Below are 11,919 nucleotides of genomic sequence, written 5' to 3'. Positions count from 1 at the left end.
GGAATGGATATGAAAGGTAAGGCCTGGAATCGGAAAATTTTCCGATTCGAGGTGGTGTTTGGTTTTCTCGATAGGGGAAAAAATATGAGCCACAAAACCACGGGTCTTTCTCAACCAGACCAAGTCGAAACACTCTGAGAAGACAACCAAAATTATGGGGATAAATATGGGAGAGGATGGGGGACTGGGCTTGTGGTGGACCATCGGGACGGAAAGGATCGGGGGTTTGGCGCTCAATTTATTCGGTGTGGGATCAGTTTAGCAAATTTGTCAGATTCAAGGTGGGAGTTGGAGATTCAGTGAGGTTCTGGTCTGATATATGGATTGGTGAATCACCTCTTTGCGATTCATTTCCAATCCTTTACAGAATCGCATCGGATCGTCATGCCAAGATATCAAATTACTTGATTCGTAACCCTGAGACAGGCGGGATATTCTGGGATATACAGTTGAGAAGAAACCTCAGGGATAGTGAGATTGATATTTTCATGGCTCTCTTAGAAAGGCTAGATTCAACTTATACGTCCATAAAAGTAAAAGATGAGTGGATTTGGATTTCGGACACAGAAGGTGTTTTTCAGTGAAATCCTTCTTTCAGAAGTTGGACGAGGAATTCTCCCAAATCACTCGCTGGTGTAATTGTTGGAGATCATATATTCCACCACGTGTCGTGGCATTCGCATGGGCGGTATCGCACCGCTGTGTAAATACGTGTGACAGATTGAAATCTAGGAACATACACTTTGCTAGCTGGTGCATCTTATGCCAAAAGAATGTGGAGACACTGGATCAAGTGCTACTTCTGTACCCCTTCTCTTCATCCGTTTGGATGGACATCATGAGATTCTATGGGATGGCTTGTGATGCAGTCCAAGAATCTGGATGCTCTTCATGGTGCAGCAACAGATGTAAGATTGATAAAATAAATGAAAAAAATGGCCCTTTGAATACCGTCGTAGGGAATAGAATACTTCGATCACCGTCGAAGGGGATGTGATTTACTTCGATCCCGTCGAAGTCGAGTTTCTCAGAGCAAAACTAGAAAATACTCCTACATGTGCTAATCCAAGCAACCAAAAGTTATAAAAAGAACTCAAAAGCCTAAAGGCAAATTTCATTCAATAATCAAAGTCCATTACAATGCTTACATAACATATATTTATAATAAAAGAAACCCTAAAAGCTAACTTAATACCCAAGCAACTAATCATAGCCATCCATCTAAAATAACATAAATAAAACCTAAAACTTACCTAAAATAGTAATCCCGTAATAGACAAATCGCTTAATCTTGGGTTCTTTAGATAGGTAATCAAAAAACCTTTCTAAAAACACCAAAATTAGCCCAAAAGAACAAGATTTGATGCCCTAAAAAATACTACAAATAAAATGACAAAAATACAAATTAAAAATAAGAAACTTGTTCCACACCAACGAACCGAACTATTCTTGGTGATTTCCGTCCCAATCATACTCCCTTGGTTCAAAAAAACTCGTCCTCGAGTTTTAAAGTGTTGAAGAACATTCATCAATTGAATCCCTCGAGGATCAAACCCTGCTTCATAATCTTCAAGGCAAATAGATAATCTATCACGATCTTGAATAGGCTTGAAGTCACGAATATCCACGGTAAGCTTGAGCGTACGATTCAATAAAAACGGATCAATAAAAATTGATGAAAAAAATTATTTATTATTTTTCCATTCACCCATCTCTTCAATCTCCATTAGTTCACCTAATATATTGTCGGAATCTAATTTCTCTTGGTTCTTTGCTCATGATTTCAAGCGGCACAACAATCATCTCTTCAAGTGATTCGGCGATCGCTTCGTCACCGTCGAAAGATAATGACTCCTAATCCGAAATTTTAGTAATAATCAAATACCCATCTTCTAAATATTCATCATAGATTGGTGGTGAGTTCCAATTTATGATTTCTTCCTCTAGGTAATTAAAAAATGATTTTAATTGTGGTGTTACCCCCCAATCTTGGAATTTAGAAACCCTCCTTTGAAGTGACCGAAGATAGTCTGTAGCCATCGCGAATCCACGCAAATCTCGCTACTAATTTTCCTCTTCAACCCAAGGAAGGAATCAACTCTGATACCAACTGATGTAGTCCAAGAATCTGGACGCTCTTCGTGGCGCAGCAGTGGATGCAAGATTGATAAAATAAATGAAAAATGGGCCCTTCGAACACCGTCGTAGGGAATAGAATACTTCGATCACCGTCGAAGGGGATGTGATTTACTTTGATCCCGTCGAAGTCGAGTTTCTCAGAGCGAAACTAGAAAATAGTCCTGCATGTGCTAATCCAAGCAACCAAAAGTTTTCAAAAGAACTCAAAAGCCTAAAAGCAAATTTCATTCAATAATCAAAGTCCATTACAATGCTTACATAACATATATTTATAATAAAAGAAACCCTAAAAGCTAACTTAATACCCAAGCAACTAATCATAGTCGTCCATCTAAAATAACATAAATAAAACCTAAAAACTTACCTAAAAAAGTTATCCCGTAATAGACACTTACCATATCCTAAAACTGCTTATAACTTAGCCAAATCAAGTCCAAATCGCTTAATCTTGGGCTCTTTAAATAGGTAATCAAAAAACCTTTCTAAAAACACTAAAATTAGGCCAAAAGAATAAGATTTGATGCCCTAAAAAATACTACAATAAAATGATGAAAATACAAATTAAAAAATAAGAACTTGTTCCACACCAACGAACCGAACTATTCTTGGTGATTTCCGCCCACATCAGCTTGGGTATCATCAAATAAAATTTCTGAAACTTTGATGAATTGGAGATGTGCCTATAAAGGATGTATAGGAGAAACGATGTGGTGCTCTGTACCCTATGCCGTCATCTGGTGTATATTGCTAGAAAGAAATAATAGAATTTTCAGTAGTAAATCCAGCGCAGCTTCATATATCTCTCTTACTATTAAGATTGCCATCATTCAGTGGGTGAAATGTAAGGGGGAACTCCCATTATGGATTGATCAATCTTTACGGAAAGGTCAAATTGTCTTCTCGGAAAGAAAAGCATCAAATAGCATACGTCTACGATGGAACGCTCCTCCCGACAGTTATTACAAATTAGATTTTGATGGAAGTTCACTGGAAATCCAGGTCTCGAGGGAATTGGGGGCGTTGTGCGTGATGCAAATTGCACAATTATCATGACTTACTTAGGGCCGGTTGGGGTTTGTGATGCAGATGAGGTTGAGGCAAAAGCCTTACTGTTCGGTCTGACGTGGGATAAGACCCATAACATGGGTTCCTTTAGGGTTGCAACAGGGTCGGGTTTTTCAAAACCCTAGCCCAACCCTGGATCCCATTATCTCGGCCTTGACCTACCCTGACCCTGAGTCAGGGCCGAAAAACCTCAACCCATTGCTCGCCCTACAGGGCTCAGTGTGGGCCCTGGCCCACCCTGATTGACCCTGATGGCCCTGATTGGGCAGAGTCGGGCCGGGCCTGCCCTAATTCACCCTAGTGCAAATACCTGTTAAGAGTGTCAAAAATAAAGCAACCACTTATCATATAGAACAAAATGATCAATAAACAGAGAAAGAAAACAAAATAAGACAATATGAATTCAACAACATGATGGGCAACAGAGACAATTAATAATAATAATCTAAAGAAACATCAATCCAAGATAATAGAAAACACTAGCAAAAGAAACATGCACATATGGTTCAATTCTATAATAGAAAACTTAGGGTCGGGCCGGGTCAGGGTACCCAAGGCATTAACCTAGAACCCGACCCGACCTAAGTTAGGGTCTAAAAAAATGAACCCTGACTCGCCCTCAGGGTTGGAAAATCCACCCCTGACCCTGTTCGGGCTCAGGGCGGGTCAGAGCTGACAGGGCCAAACTTGCACCCCTAGGTCACTTAATAGTGGAAGGGGATTCCACAAATGTTATTGGTTGGGCTGGGAGCAAATGTGTTGAGCCATGGTGTGGACCCCGATCCCGAGATCGGTGAGGGGCGAGCCCCCAACAGCCTCTAAGATCTCGACATGTGAAGAAAAGCTCTTGCCAAGAAACTCTCTCGAAATGGTGCCCTCACAGCATGAGTGGCGATATATGAGATATCTCTTGATTCGGAGAGAAGCCCGGAACCAAGACGTACCTGAAATAAGAAAGAGTCGTCATCCATGGAATACGGCCATGGAACCAAAGATTTACTCTGTGCAATGATTAAATCCAGAGATATAATTTGGGTCCGTGCCTAATTCTGAGTTGGGAAGGTGTTAGGCATCCAACTCGCCCGAGCGCACTCGGTCTCTTATGCCATTTTTATTATTAATTTTGAAGAATTTTGGGTGAAAATCATATGAAATGAGAACAGATATCCCCGAGAAGACGTCTACCAATGAATGCATGCTCCAAGGATGGGTAAAAGAAAAATAAATATCAAAGTCCTAAGAAGAGTTGATATCAGTATCATCTGGCATTGGAATGAATACTAGAATCCAACGTCTCTTAGAGAGGCGTAGAAGACTAATGCTTATCCAATATATGATAATCCTGCCACTAATCTCCAAACATCACATCTAACATCCATGCCTAAAGAGAGTTGGTACCAGTATCATCTGTCATTAGAATGAATACTAGAATCAACCGTCTCATAAAGACGCGTAGAAGACTAGTATCGATCCGATAACAGATAACCCTATTACCGGTCTCTACACATCTCATCTAGTCCTAATTCAACATATCTAGAAAATAATAAACAAACACATGCACATCTACATTTAAAGATACAAACCTGCACAGTGAGCAAATGTCAGTAGATGATAACAAAAGTAATAATTATCAATAGTAAAGAGCTACAGCTAAGCATGTGAGAGCTACAACTAAGCATGTGAATAAGCAGTAAACTAGATAAGATGAGCATGTTAATGCTACAGCTAAGCATGTGAAATTTACAGCTAAACATGCGAGTAATCACATAAAGAAATAATCTCGATCTAAAAGAAAACACATTGTTATGACCCCATGCAAGAAACAGTGATAACCACAAACACAAACCCTAAAACACTAACAACAAACCCTAAGACTCTAATTATTTTTCGGGCCCAAATCTTGGATGGTCTGATATTCATCCAAAGCCGCCTATGTATCCCCACTTCTACAGGAATCAAGGCCACGTAGTTCTTGCACCTCTTCTAAACTACAATGCCTAACCCATCTAAGACTGCTATCCTAGACTCAATCAACTAGACTCGACTAATTGTTAACAGCTTATTGAATGCGATTGGTTAAGTTCCAATTGTTTGTGAGTTTTAGGACTCCCTATATGTCCTAACTAATGCAAGTTAATCATAAACTAATGCAGGTGATTTCTACATCCTATATGCACTGAGCTGTACCTTAGAGAAGACAATGGGTTATCTAGTGCATCCTAATCTAGTCATCAGTCGGCGAAGAGTATCGCCAACTGACCGGATAGAGGCGAGAACAGACTCTTAGCTAAGATAGACTCCTAACTCTAAAACACGCAAGACATCTAGGACATACCCCTAACTCTAAAGGAAGATCTTTTCGAAAACAGTTTGCAAAGTTTTGCTTGAAAGCTTTTTGTGCTTTTCAAAAGGTTTAAAATGATTTATTTTTAAAGGTTTGACAGTACGTGAGATAAGGATCACAAACTGCCTACGTATCCCGTGGGAGGGGATCAAGCCAACGTAGTTCAGAAACAGACTTTCCTAACTACTCTCCTAATACATTTTGACTTTTCAGATGTTTTGAAGTTTTCAGATATTTTTGATGTTTTATGTTTTTGTTGTTTCATGCTGTGGACCCCGATCTTGGAGAGGCGGGGGGACGGGCCCCACACGAGTCTCAGGATCATCCACGTGAATGGAGAGCTCTACCAAGGAACTCTCGAAAGAAGTGCCTCTCACAGCATGAGTGGCGATATAAGGTGAGATACCTCTCGATTCGGGGACTAGCCTAGAGTCGAGGCGTACCTTAAACAAAGAAGAGTCGCCATCCAAGGAAGTGGGCCCTGAATCCCATACTATGCTCTACTGCAACGGATAACCAGAGATATAAAAGAAGGTTCGTGCCTGGTTACGAATTTGGAAGGTCCGAAGAGCACCTCATCCGCCCAAGTGCAAACACCAGGTCTCTTATGCCATTTACTTATTGATTTTGAAGAATTTTGGGCGAAAGTCATGTGAAATGGGAACACATATCTCCGAGAAGATGTCTATCTAATCATGCATGTCTCGGAGGAATAATAAGCACACACAAAATAGATGAAAGTAGTGTCGCCTAAGAATAGCTAGGTTATGAGTGTCATACCTAATTGGTGTCTAAGTTCTGGTGTGCAAACACATGCATGCTACAGCTAAAGGTATAGGATCTGTACATGAAAGTAAGAAAACACAGCAAAACACACAACACAAATCAACTCTATACATGACTGGACAAGACGAATCCTAAAACTCTAATGCAGGACTTGACTCGGACCAAGATGGTCGTCCATCCCAGCTGCTCTACGTATCCCGGCCTCGGAAAGAATCGGAGTCAACGTAGTTCGATGACTTATTCTAAACTACGATGCCTAACCAACTAGAACCTCTATCCTAGACTCGATCAACTAGACTCGACTGGTTTTTAAAGCTTTTTTGTACGATCGCTTAAGTTCAAGTGAATTGTAATTTTTAGGACTCTCTATATGCCCTAACTAATGCAAGTTGGTTAGCCTTAAGCTAATGCAGGTGGGCCCTACATCTTATGTGTAATTAGGTTGTGCATCCTAAGGAAAACCATGGGCTGACTAAATGCTTCCTAGTCTAGCCATCGGTTCGACTAAATGTCTAACCGACCACGACTCGAGGCCTCCTAACTCTAGGGACACTCACATGACAGGACACACCATATCAATACAAATCACGACAGACTCATAACTCTAAAACACCCCGAATATCTAGGACAAACTCCTAACTCTAGGGGAAGATCTTTTTGAAAAATATTTTGAAGAAGTTTTGTATTTTTAGAGGTTTTGAAATGCTTATTTTGAAAGGTTTGGCTGGACCTGGGATATGAATCCCAGGCTGCACTACGTACCTCGTGGAAGAGGATCAAGCCAACGTAGTTCGGAAGAGAATTTCCTAACTACTCCTAATGATTCTTGATTTTTGAGATTTTTGGTTTTTAGATGATTTTTTGAATTTTCAAGTGTTTTAGACTCAAGAGGACAAATTCCTATCATCATAAGAGTATGACAGACTCCTGATATCCCGTAAAGGTTGGACAACATCCTATGCTTTGCGAGGGAAAAGAACAGAATCACAACTCTGCAAGGGTTGGACAGTATCCTATACCTTGCAAGAGTGGATAAGATCACATGATTTGATGAGAGGTTGAAATAATCCTAACCCCTATGATGATAGGACTAACTCCTGAAAGAAGGACTGACTCTCTAGCTAAAGACAGACTCCTATGCTAAGGACTGACTCTGAAATTAGAATTTCTAAGAAGGAGGTGCTAATGAGACAAAGCCTGTCTCCAAATGATTTGATTTTTTTATTGAGACATAGCTTTCTCTTTAAAAAAATGGGTGGGCTCTAGATGACTATTTCATTGCCCTTGCGATGAATGGAAGGATATAGGAAGGATCTAATGACTTGAAGCTGTCTTTATAAAAGACAAAAGAAAGAGGGATACTACATGGACCAAGTAGGTCTCCCTAAAAGATGGGCTTGGGCTAGCGCCTTCATCGCCCTTAGCTAACACTGAGTTAAAAATCTTGCTTAATTATCATGAAGGGCATTATTTCTATGATGAAAAGTATACTAAAAAAATTATATAAGTTTATGACATTCTCACAAACTAAATGAAACAATCAAAAGAATTGAATATAACTATTCTGACATCATGCAAATAATACTATCAAGTATATTTTATATAATAATCATATTATACTGTGCAGCAGTTTAATGAAAGAAAATTCAGAAAATCTTGCACCACAACCAACATTGTAACTTTTGATGAAAGAAAAGCATAGACATATCTTGTCTCAAAACCAACAGAGTACCATTCTATAAAAGAAATGCAAGTAATTTTTATACTATAAACTTTTCCCACATTGCATTATTTAAGGAGTATTAAATAGAGCTAAAGATTCTAAAAACAAACCTGCACATTTCAAATTTAAATTCAAGGCATAAAGAAATAACAAACTAAAGATACAAAAGTTCAGATCTTATTGATTTCGGGATTTAAACCATAACACTGTCATTTGCCTTACTCAGACATTATAACACCACATTTATCTTACAAATGAATCCAATATACTCAGTAGAATAAGACAATATCAACCTTGGTACCATTATCTGTATTACAGTACTTAGATAAAATCGTTAGTAGCATTATCTAGTCACTCATTTGCTTAGATGTTGGTTATACAAATAACATACCATATAAGTGTATACCATTAAACCTGATTAGTATAAAGCAATATAACAGCACTATTATCATACTAAAGTAGCGTGGATACTAACCCTCTAAAACCACCTTAAGTTAATAACATCATTTCCAGTACATGCTCCTGATTTGAATATAGAAAATGAGATTATCAACAGGCTGATAAACTTCCAGCAATATAAAACCAAAATTCTCAATAGAAATCAAGTAATGAGCTTAAAGCTCACTTGACAATGCTATAAGAGTCACAAACGGAATCACTTGAGGGACAAGTGGTGATTTTTAAATGGGTAGCTACTTCTTTACTTACACACAAATTGTCCATTTCTCCATTTTGACAAGTTTCAATGTAAACCAAAAGACTTTGTCATTTTTTTTTTGAAATCATTGCAAATCAAACTAAAGAGCCAAAATGATAAGATAAGCTTGAATCATGTAAGTATCAAAATAGTTATCGCTTAAAATAGGGGAATTTTCTATATGAAGACGAACCTAAAAATAAGGAGAAAAGATTTCACAAGAACTAAGCAGGGGTTATGTTCATTCTTTTATGACAAAATCAACAAATGTCGGCATGCAAAACCCATCAAAAGAATGCATACAGATGAAGTTATTTCAAATTGTCTAGTACATTTACTTCAGGCCACTTGACAAAAATTCACTCAATCATAATTCCTTGACATATGTATGCTATTGAGATAAATATAACTATTCATTATCTTTTCTTACAAGCAGCCCTCCCATATTAGACAAAATACATGAGGGCAATCAATACATATTATGAAATATACCAGTTTCAAGAGAATGTCAATATCACCAACGAGCATATCAATTAATAAACTAGGAAAATATAAAAGGTAAACAAGCTCATATAACTACATAACTATCACAACACAGATTTATTAGTTATATGGAAAAAGAAAATTTGCCAAATGCATGCAACTGCTAAAATACAAATAAACAAGGAAACCTTCCTCTGTTACATTGTTATGACAGTACAAAAAAAAGTGAACCAATATATAGAATAATTAGCACGCAATACACAATCTATGCAATAGAAATCATCATAAGAAAACTTTGATAATTTAAAAGACGATAATCAACTAAAATAATCCAAATTTAAGTAGATTACCTCGCTAGGCTTCAGATCTGGAACCTTTAAGTTGTTAAGATTTAAATCCTTTGATCAACGGTTGAAATTCACCAATTCTGAGTTATTCTAGACCTTGAAATTGCTCTTTGTCTTTCAGATTTTGAAGCCAGAACTTCACTCTTATATTACAGAATTGAAATTTATCTAATCATAAGATAAGGTTCATCATCTTCAAAAATCACAGATCTAAACTTTCTGAGATAGAAGAATACAGATCTTGATAAAGTGAAGAAGAAAAATAGGCCTTATATAAGAGAAATTTACAGATCTGAAGATCAAGAAAGGAAAATCTGAAATTCCAAAGCTAGGAAGAAGAGGAAGAAGAACAGTGTAAACAAGAACAAAAAAAATCAGATTAAAAATGACCAGTGTTGGGTCGGAATCTAATGAATTTGGCCGGAGAAGAAAACCTTTGGTCGGAATACAAGATCCGGACAAAGATGTGTTCGCCGAAGAAGATGAGCTCCCCAGAAATGGTGGATCGACCGGAGAAATAGCCGGAGAAGAAGAGAAATGAGATTAGGGTTTCAACTCTAGAGGATTAGGGATTTTAAGGCTCAATGGAAGATCAGAACAACAAGATTATTACAAATAAGGGATTGACCGAAGGCTTACCGGAAAAATGACCGGAGAAATCAAAGATCGCCGGAGAAGAAGGGGTTTCAAGAGTAGATCTAGGATTTCTAGTTGCAGGAAAGGATTTGAGGCTGAGATAAGAAGAGATGGAGAATATGATCGGAGGTTGCAGATCTTGCCAGAGCTCCAGTGGATCTGGCCAGAGAAGATCGATCGGAGAAGAAGAACGGTGAGATTTACTTTCTCTCACTGGCTTTCTCTCTCTTTCTCTCTCTAAAATGAATTTCTCTCTTTTTCTTTTTTAGAAAGATGAGAGAAAATCAATATTTATAGGCATTTTTGAAAATTGATAATGGCACCCAGATTGATAAGGCGCGCAAAAATTTGATATGGCGCACTCGTAACTTTTGTCCTATTCGGCCCAGGTTTGGCTCCATCCAGGATAATCCACCCCCCTTTTGGTTTACACTACGGACACTTTCCCATCTCGTTCACATGTCCCAATCTAGAGCGTAACAATTTATGATCAATAAGAGATGAACTAACCTGACTAATTGTTTCATTTGCTAAACTCAATCTATACATACCATCGATCAAGAATGCGCAACCAAAATAATAAGAGTTAACAGATAAAGTTACTCTACCACCCAAAAATGAAGTGCACATACCAGCATTGTCTAAAAGACTAATGGAAAATAAATTCTTTTGAAGAAAAGGAACTACTTTAACATTTTTCAGAGTTAGTAGTTTACCTGAGGAAATGACCAAGTTCGCAGTTCCAGTGTGAGTCACCTCCGCCTCTGTTCCACTAGGCACTGTAACTGTAACGCCCCGGTTTTTCTTGAAAATACAAACTCGGTGCGTATAAAAATATGACATCATCTTTCTCAAAAACTTTCATTATTCTCAAACACTTTCATTATTCCCAAGATCTCAAATACGTTTAGAGGATTTACAGAAATTAGGTCTAACTTATTACATCGTAATTCAAGACATAGTTGATACACACTTAAAACATAATTGTTCTTTAGAACAGTTCTGCATTCAACTCTAGCATTCCTCATCTTCCATCTATACTTCACCTGGGTTTTGGAACCATAAAACAAGGAAAAGAAGGGGGTGAGCTCAAATAGCCCAGTAGGGTATAAACAACAAGTGATGTAGAATTGTCAAGCTCATAAGAACATGATATTTTGCAGATATGACATCTCATATGGAAAGAAAGAATAAGCACAACAGGCTTTCCAAACGTATAGAGAAAACTTTTAGAACTTGATATCAAGATATATAGACTTCATTAAGCATAGATGCTTTCATTCATAGCCATATCTCGGCTCATTCATAGCCATACCTCGGCTCATAATCCTCTAGATTTACACTCTCTAGAGTCGTCATTACCCACGTGCACATGGAGGACTATAACGCGTCCATCCGTCATCATATCATAACTCAGTCCATATTCAGAATTAGGGTATCACAAGATAAACCCTAAACATAAACATATCTCATTGAAACAAGTTTCGGAGAAGAAAAACCTTTATATCAGCAAAAGAGAATCAATAGATAGGCAACCCTTACCTCAAAAACATAAGGCAACCCTTACCTCAAAAACATAAAAGGAACACTCCTTACTTCAAATATAGCAAAAGAGAATCAATGAGAGAATCAATGATAGGGGACCCTTACCTCAAAAACATAAGGCAACCCTTACCTCAAAAACATAAAAGGAACACTC

This window comes from Tasmannia lanceolata, unplaced genomic scaffold (genome assembly GCF_043159265.1).
Source record: "Tasmannia lanceolata isolate RefF3 unplaced genomic scaffold, GAP_Taslan_0.1 ptg000002l, whole genome shotgun sequence".
Classification (NCBI taxonomy): domain Eukaryota; kingdom Viridiplantae; phylum Streptophyta; class Magnoliopsida; order Canellales; family Winteraceae; genus Tasmannia; species Tasmannia lanceolata.
The sequence above is the reverse complement of the archived record's forward strand: the minus strand, read 5'-3'. Positions refer to the sequence as shown.